The sequence below is a fragment of the Amia ocellicauda genome, chromosome 4 (genome assembly GCF_036373705.1).
Source record: "Amia ocellicauda isolate fAmiCal2 chromosome 4, fAmiCal2.hap1, whole genome shotgun sequence".
Taxonomy (NCBI): Eukaryota; Metazoa; Chordata; class Actinopteri; order Amiiformes; family Amiidae; genus Amia; species Amia ocellicauda.
The window spans coordinates 13,908,204-13,923,182 of record NC_089853.1 but is presented as its reverse complement, the minus strand read 5'-3'; the positions used below and the strand labels follow the sequence as shown (position 1 = coordinate 13,923,182).

At 38.0% G+C, this 14,979-nt stretch overlaps 1 protein-coding gene across 1 annotated transcript in view; it reads right to left on the bottom strand.

Moving 5' to 3' along the window:
* Nucleotides 1-14,779, bottom strand: part of syt12 (synaptotagmin XII) — a 63,908-nt gene extending 49,129 nt beyond the window's left edge. Inside the window, exon 1 of the mRNA XM_066701033.1 lies at nucleotides 14,263-14,779. The gene's annotated coding sequence lies outside the window, so the exon portion shown is untranslated. The remainder of the gene's footprint in view (nucleotides 1-14,262) is intronic.
* Nucleotides 14,780-14,979: the final 200 nt, after the last annotated feature.

Genomic DNA, 14,979 nt, shown 5'->3' with positions numbered 1-14,979 from the left:
CTTGAGAGTATCTTCAGGATCATTAAACTGTATTTGGATCAGAAAGCCTAACTACAATTACAACTAGGCTTTAAAACTGGGAACAGGGATACTTTAATTCAAAAGATAGCAAAATTATATTACTAAATTCTGATAAAATAACACAACCAGATGCCGCACTGCAGTATTGCTTGGATGTCATTGGCAGAACCCGCAGCCTTGAAAAGCCATCCTGAAAGCTGACATAAAAGTGCGTGGGCGTAATCTGCCCTTTTTATACACTGTGCTGTTATCTTTTCATCAGAATAAGAGCCACTTCTCTGGGGACCACATACTACTGAACCTGAGATCAATTAGACTCTCCACCTACTTTGAAAGAAACCATTTTTTTCCTGAAAAGCTTTTGCAAAAGAACATACGCATCACTGCAGTATGTATCCGATACAGAGATTACATGAAAGTACAAAAGGTCAAATCAAATTAAACTTGAATTAATTCACAGCTTTTAATTATTTTTTTACTCCAGCTGGATCAAAGTTTTCAATTACAAAACTCAAAATAGAATTCTGCTCAAATGATTGCGTTAATTGCACAGTGAGCAAAACAAATTGATTTCAGAACCAAGTTATAACTCTGGTGAGTTTCTATATTACAAAATTGATACAATTGTGAAACTAAGGACCCAATTAAATCAAAACTTTGACCCACCTGCTAATAGAAAAGTATAAAACTGTATTCAGTTGCAGCTTCATTTTAAGTAAGATGCCACTTTCTGCTAATCATGAATGTAATCGCTATGATGTACAGGTTTGTAGTTTTCTATTAGAGGGTGGGTCAAAGTTTTGTTTTAATCCAGCCCTAAGATTACCATTTAAATATTATTAAAATTGATATGTATACAGTGATGGAAAAGAACAGAATACAAGTATCATATTCAGACTACAAAATCTTAATATCTATATTCCATTACAGTTAGACTACTTGGGTCAGACAAGTGTTCAGGTTACTGATACTTTCAAAACATTTAAGAAAATTACAAGAGTTAGGAAACTGGCAAGGTTTAAGGAATGAGTATTTGGGAACCCACTGGTCCAGACAGCACTGGTTTGACTCCTTACTATTTCATAGCAGACTAAGACCAGGGGCCAGATTAAATCAAAACTTTGACCCACCCACTAATAGCAAACTACAAACCTGTATATCATAGCGGTTACATTTCTGATTAGAAGAGTCACAAATGAGTACAGTTCTGTAGTATATTAGCGGGTGGATCAAAGTTTTGATTAAATCCAGCCCCATGTATCCCTATGTGGCAGTACACAGCTGAATATGCCTTGCTATGGTTCGTTGCAACTGCAACTCCTCTGGCTCCCCTGTTGCCTGTGAGTCTGCAGTGTTATGCAGTGAGAGCCACATTAGCCCTCCTTACAATGTTAAAGCTCTGCCGTTTATGCAGTGGACTTGCAGTTTGAAATTAAATGGATGGCTTAGCAGTGCACATTTGAGAGGATGTGTGTTGGCTGCCTACATCTCCCCTGAGTTACTATAGTTGTAGCAGGGATTCAAGTGGATTACAATTGTACAATTCCAAATAGACACAGCGAAGAAGTTCAATTATAATGTGTGATTCCAAATTAAATTAAAATGGTTTATTATAAAACATTATATGCACAGGAAATGTTGTATCAACCAAGTAAATGACACATACACACCACCCAGTACTACCTTCTATCAGTAGGTTAATTCTAGCAGGATTAGAGATTAGTTGAAAAAAAATGTATATCTATGGGAGAACATTTGCAAGACCTGGTAAAATGCACATTAAATCTATACATTTTAAAATGTTCTTATTGGTCCAGTAAAAAAGTTCAATATCTTCGTCTTATTTTTTATAGATCCTATTTTCTGTAACAATTAAGAAATGTCATTTTTTTGTCTACCAAAAACAGCAATCACCACTAAAGAAACTACTGTATGCATTTATTCCTTTACATTTAGGAGTAATCGTTAATTTATTTTTCTCAGATATGGTAGATATGTGGTGTCCTTTTTTCTAATCCACATTCAGTACTGAAATTATAACAAAAACATCGGATTGATCTGGTTATGAGGTCAAGTGTTGTGGATAGGTCGACGTGGCTCAATTACTCCCTCCTCCTACACCACCCCCTCTTAAATTATTCAACCTTTTCATCATAAACTCAGATGATGAATGGCTTCAAAACAGAGTGTCCACAAGGATTCATGGTTTTGTCAATAAATAATCAATACATTGAAATACAGTTGCACTGAATGTTAATTTACTTGCCTTACTGCAATCTATAAAAATTAAACTCAGTGCTTAGATCCCCTTTAATAAAAATATTGGTCGCTCCATAACAACTGGTAGAAGCATATCATACCTGATTAGCACAAAAACACCCATTTGAGACTATATCAGGCCAAGAGGTCAAAAGTCCTAGATCTAGGTCAAAATATAGTTCATTAGCAACATCACCAACCCCCTATTTGGACATACTCAAAATATTACATTATTCCAAAAATAGTAGAAAACATCTGGAAAACAATCAGAACAGTAAAGTCCCAGACTTGTATGAGTAAAGGTAAAAATTTTCTGGAAACCTTAAGCTCTCAGTTAAAATTATATCGAAATGGCAGTGTGCTAACATTGAACATTTTTGCAACAAACATAACATCTTTTAGATTTATCAAAAAGAACGGAATACAGCTTTTAGATACCTTGGACCTGAAAAATGTAGCCTCTTGAGGAAGGTGAATTAAGACTAGGCCACTCAGCACTGTAAGACATTTTGCCATGGTTACCCAGCATGCTATTCTTTAGTTCCCAACTGGGTGCATGAATCGTACGTGTCTGGATTCCTCAGAGACGGTTTCAACTGTTTGAAACACAAAAAATTCCTCTCTTGAATTAAACTATTTTCTCTCAGCTTCTGAACCATCCTGTAAGATGTTTATGATGCACTGATGCAGAGAGAATAGAACTGAAGATGAGTCTGAGAAATCTAGCTGAATACAGTTGTATATTGTTTATTTATTTTTTAAACACCATTACATTTCTATCTCTCTATATCCATTCATATACATACAGTTGATTGTATAAGTATTCACCCCTCAAGGTGAAGGTCATCCACAGAAACTGAGCAACTGGGCAAGAAGGTTGGTGGTCAGAGAAGCCACCAAGAGACCAATGGAAACTCTGAAGGAGCTACAGAGTTCCATGGCCAAGATAGGAGATACTGTCCAAAGCTGGGATATTTGGAAGAGTGGCGTGGAAAAAGCCATTGCTGAAAATCCATCACATCAAATTCAATTTTGCCATAAGACATGTGGAAGACACAGCAAAGATGTGGCAAAAGGTTCTCTGGTCGGATGAGACTAAAATTGAACTTCGTTAGCCTAAATGTCAAACGCTATGTGTGTGCTCCCTGTGAACACAAACCCCACGGTAAAGCATGGTGGTGGCAGTATAACGTGATGGAGATGTTTTTCATTGGCAGGGACTGGGAAACTTGTTAGGATTAAGGGCAAGATGGATGGTGAAAAATACAGGAATATCCTAGAGGAACCCTGCTTCAGTCTGTAAGAGACTTGGGGCTTAGGTTCACCTTTCAACAAGACAATGATCCTAAACACTCAGCAAAGGCTACATTGGAGTGGTAAAAACAAGAAGCTGAATGTCCTAGAATGGCCCAGTCAAATCACAGACCTTTGACCTTTAAGAAAATGCTTTGTTTGGGATTACTTTATCAAGCAGCTAAAAGTATTTTAATTTAAATATTGTCTGTATCCCTTTATTGACAAATTAAATTTGAGATGCACATTGGAAGCCTTGGTTTTAAATTTATTGGGTTTTGGATAGCTAAGGAATTGAAATGAAAAAGCAGTTTTCATTTGGGGTGAAGAATAAAACATTCATGGAGATTATGATTATATTTTTCACAGTGATGACAGTGTGGCAATTTCAATTTTCTAGAATTGTTATTTATAATTTTAATATAACATTCTGAATAAAATTAAAAACAGCCCAATACATTTTCATTCATAGGAATGCTTAATTTAAGATGAAGAATGGCATCCAGTGTGAATGGCTCTTTAATCTGTCCAAGGTGCTGAAGTTAAGAACTCTATTGAAATAACAATATTGATTAAATGTTCAATACTGTTAAACCTTCTTCTTTAAACACTGTAAATATACATGGTTATGATCACTGATGCCCGCTGAATGCATTTCACATGTACCCAGCAGGATTGGTTATAAATAAATTTAGTACTTTCTTTCGACCACAAACACTGCTGTGCAACTCTAGTTCACTCCTGGGAGAGAGACTGTGTGAAAAGGGATTTTGTGAAAACCTGCTAAGGTTATTAAAGAAATTACATTAATAGAGCCAATCTGTTTGGATATTTCACAAATTAATCCCACTAACTGAATTAATTACAACTATGCATTAACAATAAGACTCAAGCACAAATAAAGGTCAATCGTCTGTGACCCAGAATTCTTTGGTTCGGAAACATCCATGGTTCCAAATTGCTCAGAGGTTTTAGGTAATCCAGATAAATGTCCCTGGCCTGGAAATAATTTTCCAAGGTGCTGCTTGGTGTTTGTGGGTTACCGATGTCCCGCGCACCATGTGCCATTGTTTACATTGGTAAGCCATGTCATACACAGTGTTACGTGCATTTCTCTCAAAAATGTACAGATAATTGATCCATAACTATGACTGCAATGAAATGTACATGCAGCCCAAATTGGAGCTGCTAAGTATAAGCACGTTTCGTTTACCATGGAAGAGAAGGTGATAGTGTTAAAAAACTTGGTCTAGGTTCCGTCCATGGGTTGTGTGCGATATATATGACTACATGATGTTTGTACAACTGCCGTGTATGACAAAGAATCAGAAAGGAAAGTTTTATACTGACAGGGAAAGTAAAAATAATTATTATTCTGTGAATTAGACTAAGGATGGCAAAAATAGTGAATGGGACAGTGCGTTAATTTAGTGTTTCTGGTATCATTGGAGTGATGGTGTTCATACATACACAGTATAGTCTACATGTTGTGTGTGTGGGGAAAAAATGCTACTGATTTCTGAAAAATGTAATGTAAATGACTTCTGTAAATGTTTCTGCAAAACAAGTGTATAATATCAATGCACCCTCTACTGATGGAGTATGCCAAGAAAAACAGACACAAAGGATGAAGGGATACCCGTTGTAATTGAAAGAGTCCAAAGAGCAAACTGATAACAATTGGCAAAAGCATGCATCTAAGGAAATTCAAACATAGAGGGACTTGCCCAGTCTAACCCTACTCAATCAAGTGCACATGTAGATCAGCTGACAAATTTCAAAAGGAATACAATCTATGGAATGATATAACGGGCTCTTGTTGGTGCTTGTAAAAATATAACTGCTTGTACTCTGAATAATGGATGGCACAATTTGTAACCTATAATGATGTTTGAGGACAGTCCTGATGTTGATCATGAAATGGAATTGCACGAAAAATAAATTATCTGTGAGATACAGGAATTGTCATAAGAGAGTAGCGTGACCAGTGGTTAATGTGGTTGGAATGAAGAAAGTTTTGGAAGACTGTGGTAGAAATTGCATCTTAGCCATTTATTGTAAACCGTGAAACACTCCTAACAGGTTGGTCACAACAATGTTTTTTAATAATAATATTGTGGAAAAATTTATATTTACAAAAATAAAGTCCATCAAAGTTGTGATATTTAGTAACTCTGTATCAATATACCAAAAAATACCATCATAACATAATACAACTGTCTGTGCATGAATGCTACATGTAATTTATATGGATGTTGGGCGCTGCATCTCATTTGTTACACACAGGTACACCTTTACTGCAGTTACTGTAAGCACTCAATATGTTAACTGTACATACAAGGAACCACAGAGGTGTGTGGATATGCCTATGTTACACTTGTATTTTATACTTGCCAAACACACTTTGTTTACATTTAGGCATAACCACTAGTATTGTCTTGATTTAATACCTCTAGAATGTGACCACTGCCATGACATTGTTGTGCAAAACAAGATCTGCGAGAACGTCGTTTGGCAGCACATTGTCTCATTTAAGATTTGATACCACGAACGTTTAGCGGGGCAAAATCCCTTTGCAGTAATGCTGCTAATGCCTCTGCAAGCAATTCACAGCGCAAACATTTCCGATTGATTTGGGCCCTTAGTCTAGAGACAAATTTGAGTCCCACCAGTAATGAAAACTAACCTGACTACATATGATCTGAGCAAATGATGGTAAAAGTCAATAATGGAACCTTGCAGGATTTGAACCAATTTAAAGCAGTGCCTAATATGTCTACAAAGTTCTCAAGGCTGTTCCAAAGAGTATTGTGAATAATACTATCAAAACCAGGGCTAAGGTCCAAAATACCCAGAGTAGACAAAATCTGAATAAGCAGGCATCGGTAGATTATTTACAACCTTGCACAGAGCTGTTCCAGTGTAACTGAATGCTCTAAAGCCTGAAAAGGTTTATAGGTTTCATTAAGAAGGACCCCTTTGAAATACACTGATAAATGCAAAGAATATTAGGATTCAAGCTGCCCTTGTACCAGGGGAGTGAGACCTGTCTTATTAAAGGGGGGAATATGAATCATTAATAATGTCAGAGGCAAATTAACAAAGACATGAAAAAAGTAGCCACTGGGTCTAAAGACAAACTCAAGATTTCTTCTTAGTAACAAGCTCAGACAGGCTTGAGGAATTAACCTCCATTGCGAGGGGAAGGCCAATTCACCCAGGGGTAGCATGTAACAAGTAGTTGTAGGCGTGGGTAGAAGCTGAAATCTAATAAATATGATTTTCATATGAAAGAAGTCTGAATGTCTAGCTTTAACTTCCTTTTTTATCAAGAGCTTTCTTCTAGGTCAGAAAACAAGCAGTTAGACCAGTATGCAGGATAGCCATGGTCTCAAATGTCCAGTGTAAGGAGATATCCATAAACAAATCAATGCAAGTATTCACAAGACTGACATTATATCATTGATAATGAATAGGAACATACATTTGTAAACCTAAAGCAAATCAAGAAGAGACCTAAACCAAGTTATTATTTATAGATGAAAACTAACAAATCTCTAAATTATTAAGCTGTAACAGGGTTAGGTTTTACAAGGGATCTTTTTAGATTACCTCATAGAAACAAATATATGTATTTTAAGCAAACGGCGATTGTCTACAACATGCAAACAAATGTGAACTTTAATTGAATTTAGAAGATATAGTGGTATAATAAAATGTGCCCTATATGTAGTGCTTAATTTGTTGGAAAAATACACTATTGTAAACCTAGAGTTGCTGCAAAAATATTACAGTAATGACCCGAGCCCTCAAACATTCACTGCTGTTCTTTAATCGAATTATACCCCATTCGCACTGAAACAATTGCCGGCTATCTGGTGGCATTTTGTTGCCGGCAAGGTCTGTGTGAATGCGTTATCTTCCGGCAAGATCCTAGTCTAATTGCTGGCAATGTTCCCGCAACGGACTGAGTGCATGGAGCAGGAAAACCACTGCGGCCAAATCCCGCATCACCTGCTTGCGTGTGGACGCAGTGCGTCAGCTAACTGACGTAACCAATCAGAATAGAGGCGCGTTTTTGCGACCACAGCTCGACAAGGTTCAGCCGCCTTTGAACAAGAACTTGTGACCGCGACGAGAAACACAGCCATTCCGAGTGTCATTGATGAACCAACAGGTTGGTGACGTATGTAATGCTAACTATTGTCACACATATGTCAGAAGTTATATACCAATAAATCATGAAAAATATCTCTATACAGGCAAACGTGTTATACTGCATTACAGTGACACTGACGGTAGTTTGTTTCGAATTATTTAATTTGATTTTTAAGGCAGTAAACACACTTAAAAATGTTGTTTTGAGCAATCAATAATTGCATATCTGCACAGCCAGACTTTTGGTAGATATACACACAATGTAATGTAATGTTTTTTTTCCTAATGTATTCGATTTGTCCAAACCCCACATAATGCCCGTCGTTACACATGAACCGAGAGCCGGTCTCATACTGGGTTCACTGGTTCAAATGCTCTGTGACCGCTGGGTCCAGTGACCACACCGCACAACACCCAACCACAGCCGGGTGAGCAGCTCAGCGCAAATACACCTCAGACTGGCGTATCGTTTGCGTTTCTCTTGACGGTTTCATTTGTTTTGTTCTTGGTGGTGATTCTGGTTAGAACCAGCAGCCCAGTAAACACAATGTGAGGAAATGATCTAACTTTTACAACATCCAGCATATCGGTCCAGGTCTCCTCTCTCGAACTCGCATACAGCGCTCTTGCAGGTAATCTCTGTTTTCTGTGTAAATGTGTCATCCTTACATTTTCCGGCATTCAAAACCGTGTGAATGGGGGTGGAACAGGAAAAAAGCAGGCAAATGTTGCCTTTATACAGCCGCATTTCAGTGAGAATGGGCTTTTAGTATCCACACCAGAGCTGGGCGGCCCAATACGCTCACTACGCAAGTTGCGTAGGGCCCCGCAAATTACGCAAGGGCCCAGGACCGGTGTTGTGACAAACTGAGCTACTTTGTCCGAATGAGCTGCCTAGCGAAAGTACGCGTGCGCAGTGAACACGCACATAAATCTGTTGGTAATAATTATGTACATTTAAAATGATTTTGACCGTGTTATTTCATAGTGACCAATTTGCTATTTACGGATAAATGACAGGATGAGCTACATAGTGTTTGAAAGCATCTATACAGTAATAGTGTTGAAAACCAGAGGGAAGCCCATTCAGACGGGTCCCTTCTGTCCGACAGGATGAGCTGCCTCGGATTTGAAGCATTCAAATACAGTAATAGTGCCGAGAAACAGCTGGTATCCCATTCAGACAGGTCCTTTATGTGTAAAAGGATGAGCTGCTTAATATTTTAAGTCGGGGCAGCCCATCCTGATAGCGAAGCGGAGTTTGTCAGAACACCCGGCCCTACGTACAGGCGAACTAGGCGGTCGTTTAGGGCCCCATTATATCAAAGGGACCCACATATGACACAAATAATGTATCAGCTACGAGCGGCGTGACAGACATGTAGCGTGAGCGCGCCTAGAGACGTGCACTAGTGCGCAGGCGCGGGCACAGCGGGGCTCTGAGGAGAGACAGAGAGTCTAAAAATAGACTGGATAGGACCCTTGGATCACAAACGAGCACGATGGGTGAATGGCCTCCTCTCGTTTGTAAGATGTCTTATGTTCTTATGTCCTACTGCATAAGACACTCCTCTGCCCTCTGCATGGCTGCGGGTAAACAGATCCTCTAGTGCAATAAACTGACCATGTAAACCCGAGAACCAGAGAGAGGGGCTTCATCTGTGACTGAGCACCGTGTCTCCAGTGAGGTCACAACACGCGTGTGCTAAATGTCATGTACATATGATGGATGTGTATGTTGCTGAGGAGTTTATGACGAGAATGTCACCGGAACTTTAAAAAGCGTTTTGTATACTCCAAGTAGTGGGATTATAAAACTTTGTGAGCAATGAACTATTATATATAAAACAATAATCCAGCTCAATCAGATTAAGTACTAATCTAATTTTTGAAAATGTTGGTGATGTGATCACTTTGATAGATAGCTAATGATTAGTAGTTGTTAACTACTACAGTAGTTTGCCAGTTGTCAGCTAATGATTTTTGATAGTATTTTTCTAAATACATTTTGTGTTTTAATGTGTAATATAGTATTTTTTGTACTGAGTACTTATGGCATGGGTGTTTTTTTTACCTAAACTCTTTATTTCAATGTACCCAGTGTACTATTTAAATGTGTATGTATTCCTAAATCTATTTCAGTGTATGATAAAATGCAATACATGTTCCGTGATGTGCACTATTTGTGTCTTAGTTTAACCTAAACATTTTCTCTTCCCCATAAAGATGGGCACCACTAAAATGTTTTGTGTCAAGGTAGGGGCCCCTCCACAATGAAATCTCACCTATGGCCCTTAAAAGGCTAGGGCTGGCTCTGATCCATACTTTGTTTTCTTATAAGAAACTGCTATAAAATGGCAGTATTGCAAACTTTTGATACATATGGAATCTATACCAAGATAAAGATATACTTATTTTATAACCTCTAGTCTAAATGGAAGCTAAAGTAAATACAGATAACACAAATGTGTATAGTAATTCTGTTAACAAGTTTTACAGTTGTAAACCTCTGCTCATCCAATACCAACACATACTGTATATTATTCATATATGGTAGAAATGTGTGATTCTTATTTTATAAACTGAAATATGGGGAGGGTAATTTCTACAATATATTTTCAACATAATGTATCAAATAAATATATGGAATTCAGATTAAAATATTTAAAATATATCCCACACATTTTAAATATCCAAAAAGGAGCCAACTGTGGCATATGAAAAATATCACACATTTCTACCACACAATACAAATGTATATTTCTGCCATATGTGGTATTTCCATTTAAATGTTTACAACAATGTGTTATATAGAAAATGTTTGTGTTGACTATTTTGTAAGACAATACCACAGCTGTGATGGTGATGTTGCTCTTGCTCTTTCCTGGATTGAGCGTCTTGCCTCCTTTTCAGATTAGAATTTGTCATTTTCATAAACTGTAGGGCAGCTTTTATTAAACTGTAGAGGTTTGCCAGCGGGAAGTGAGCCACTGAATTACATGTTGAAAACATTACTTCTAGTTTTGTCGAAGCCTTTTTCATTACTACTTATAACTATGTGTTCTGAGGAAAGCTATGCAATGGTTCTAAAAAAATCCTGCTGCTACTCTCTTGAGTCATACCCCTGCTGATACGGATTCTTTTCATGTATTTCCTCTGCTGATGTACAGTGTGTACGAACTAAATCTCACGGGTATGCAGAATATTTTACACTTACTTGTACAGCATGTTGTTACAAAATATATTTATGAAGCATTTAGTTAGTGTTTAAAAATAAAAGCACAAATTAGTTGGAAGCACTCACATTTTGCGATTGTCCTAAAGAAAATGGTAAAGCATTTAAATCTAACCTTGCCGTTATAATTGGGATGGACGGAGGATGGAAAGACCCATTACTCATCCAAGACTGCACTGCTTTGTTTAGGGAACCAATAAACAAGAGCCACAATCAGAGGGTAAGTAAAAGCCAAGCACTCAACTTAATTAAATGCTGAAATGGCATAGCTCTGAAATCTAAATCCAAAACCTTCAAGAAAAGCTATTTAGAATATAACAACAACCAGGCACAAATCATTCGTGTATGTATACAGTGGCTATAGGAAGTATTATACACCCAATGTACAAAACATTAGGAACACCTTCCTTCCCGCACCCCCTTTTTCCCTCAATTTGTCAGGGCATGTACTCTACAAGGTATCAAGGTGTCGAAAGCGTTCCACAGGGATGCTGGCCCATGTTGACTCCAATGCTTCCCACAGTTTTATTAAGTTGGCTGGTAGTGGATCTCTACTCTGAATAGCTTGTCCCATCGCATCCCACAGATGCTCAACTAGATTGACTGGGCAGGCCACTGCAGTAAGAATAATGAAAACATCCATTAGCAGATGGATACACTGCTGCCATGAAGGGAAGCACCTGATTAGCAATGATGTTCAGATATCCTGTGGCATTAAAACGTTGCTGCACTTTGTCAAGGGGCCCAGTGTGTGGCATGAAAACTCACCCCAAACCATCACGCCACCACCACCAGCCTGCACTGCTGACATGTGGCATGATGGATGCATGTTCTCATGATACACACGAGATACTGTTGAGCATGAAAAACCCATGAAAATCCCAGCAGCACTGCAGTCCATAACAGACTCGGTGCACCTGGCACCTACTACCATACCCTGATCAAAGGCACTTAGTCTATATATAAAGGCTACACTTCTGATTAACATAAATGATCAGATTTCAATTCTACCAGTACTACATTATTTTTTACATGAGATTAAATTAGTGTTGACAGAAGAGAAAACACTGTCCAGTTTTCACATGTGTTCCTACAGAGAAATGTAGAAACATGAGAGACTAATTATGAGAAAATGATTGTCGAGTTGTAAAGATATAAGTCTGACAAACAGACAGCAGCAGGTTCAGAATAAGTTAACTGCATAAACCAGCACACTTGCAGCTATGAGCTCAGAAAATACAGCATCACATCAAATCATAGGCTGCAGACATGTAGAACATGTAGAGAGATAAGAGGTAGTGGTAAATTTACAGCATTACAAAATCAGTGGGCAGCAGCATTAGATCAAACAGGTACATGTTGAACATACAAAACAAAGAACACTTGATAAAAACAAACATATTTACTAGCAGGGAAACAGCCTTCAAAATTCACCAGAGCCCTCAAAATAACTGGAAGCATGCAGCAAGTGATGTCATTCCAGTCCCTGAATGAATCATAGGGACTACTGGTCTTTAATCACCTATTGCAACTGCAGTTTGTTGTTATTCTTCTCAATAGGCCTAATTGCTTCTTGTTTTGGGAAAGTTTAGCTATTGTGGTGTAGATCTAATGAAATAAAATGACAATTTATTTGGGTAATAATGTTTTGTGCTTTAAGTTACCTTAACAATTGTTTGTTGTGTGGAACAAGAAACCCTTTGTTCTATGAATAAATAAGACATCAAATTTACTTCAAAAAGCAAACTTAAAGCAAACACAAATATTTACATTATGTGTTTGTAGTATATTCAAATTACATGATCGGTTGTACTCACCAATAATACATAAAACATATAGTGTTGCTCCAGAAAGAGCTAAAAAACACTTCATAATAGGGTGTGATTAATAAATTATTGGTAAGAAGTTTATAAAACAGTGAAGAACCATTCATAATTTCAAGTGTTACCCTAAAATCTATAACATTTGAAACATAAAGAGTAGGTGGTGTCTGCAACAGTCTGCCCAGCTGTCAAATGTACTACCTGTGCTGCTTCTGAAATAGCTTAATGTCTGCAGGTTAATGAACCAAAGGAGCACGGTGCACTTAACAATGGCATCTTTTTGCAAGAACCTTTATAGTGCAACGTATTCTTAACGTGTTACAAATATAATTTTCTCAATGTATTCGGATGGGGAATTAATGTCAGCATTGTTTAGCAAATAGATGGAGGGAACGCAGCTACACTGCCCTCTTGTGGACTGAAGGCTATAGTACAGGAAAAAAGACAGCTAGGCAGACACACGGCAATTTTGGAGCAGCATTGCCATGAAAATGGATCTGTTTATGTAAATATTTAATACAAAAGTACAAGTTCACACGGAACATAATTAAGAAACCATATGAGTATTTAATAATAAAGATTAAGAGTTTATTGTTCGAATTCTTCCGATACCGTTCAAGAAAAAATCGACTGCAGTGAAAATAACATGCACTTAGTAACTGATAGAAACGGCATGATTTAAGCAAATAACACATTTCTAAAGTGGCATAAATGTAACGTTATGGACTAATTTTACATTAGGAATAATCTGGATTAATACTGATTTTCTGTCTCAAATGTATTAAATGAATATGTTCTAATGACACCAATTTTTCAAGATGAAATCGTCATGTTCTTGAAATCCCACCGTGTACTGAAGTATAATACAAATGTTTTCCTGAAAATGTCCTATTTTTCTCCAGGTATTCCAATATATTGTATACTATACAAACTGGGATTTGACGTTATAAATACACACAAGTCCAGCATACAGTTTTTATTTAGACGTTTATCCGTTTCGAAATGTTTTTCTTATTCTTTTGCAAGTACTTTATCTTACAGATTTGCATTGTAAAAACCACACACGAGGGATCTGCTGTACCTGCTGTGTAGTGAAGCGACAGCCCAGTATCGCTCCTGTGCGCTGGGAATCAAGGCAGGCTGGTTTTGGTGTAGTATTTTGCACGCCAATCGGGTATTTGTTTAAATAATGAAAGAACATATTATTGCAACTGTAACCTAACGGTTTTGCTTCCCATTTACTAACACACAGCAAAACAGCATCCATGTGCCTGTAAGTGTAGCAATCGGTGTGGTCAAAAGCAATTGCCACGGCTGTGCTGTATGGACGAGACTGCATCGCCGGGAGACGCCAAACAAGCCGATGCAACATCAGCAAAAGTCCCGCTACCAACCAAACTGGCCCGGTATTGGGATACGAACCGAAAAAAGGAAAATGACTTAAAATCACCGACTGTGGTTGACTACACTTACCTACTGGAGTTGTCGTCTGGTCCCAAAGGATGGGGGAAATTCCCACAGTCTTCCTTTATTTCTCACCTGATGGACAGGACCTCTCCATGAGATTATACTGGTGGCGTGGAGCAATGCAGGGAGAAAAAAAAATCCTTTTCCTTTTAAAAAAGTGCCATCTAAAAAAACTAAAAACAACCAATGCAACAATAACACAATGAAAAGTAGAAATGGTGCTGTTCCTGAGGCAGGGGGCTCGGTGATGAACTGCACAGTATTTATCTCACAGCTCTCCTGCCGACTGCAGAGTCCCACCCCTGCAATGCAACTTCCAGCACTTAACTAGCAGGATCCAAAACAGCAGGATAGATCACAATGAGGAATATGGTATTGTCCCCAAATCCTGTGGGATGATGCCAATAATAGTCACCAGGACGGCAAGCATTCAGTTGCTCAGTGTATGGCTCCAATATTCAAATCCTACCAATAATCTTAATATATGCAATTGGTTTTATTAATTTTCAGAACATGTCATTATATTCGTACTGCGTGCGTCCTGTCTACCAATTTGCGATTTCATTTGCTTAAAGCGACCACATGGATTGAGATGGGGGATTGAGCACCGGGGATTGGGCATCACAAACTGGAGCCGTTTGTGGGGAGCATGGATTGGAAACTTGATTTCCCACGACATACGTGTTTTGTATCATAGTTGTTGAAATAATCATTATGAATACC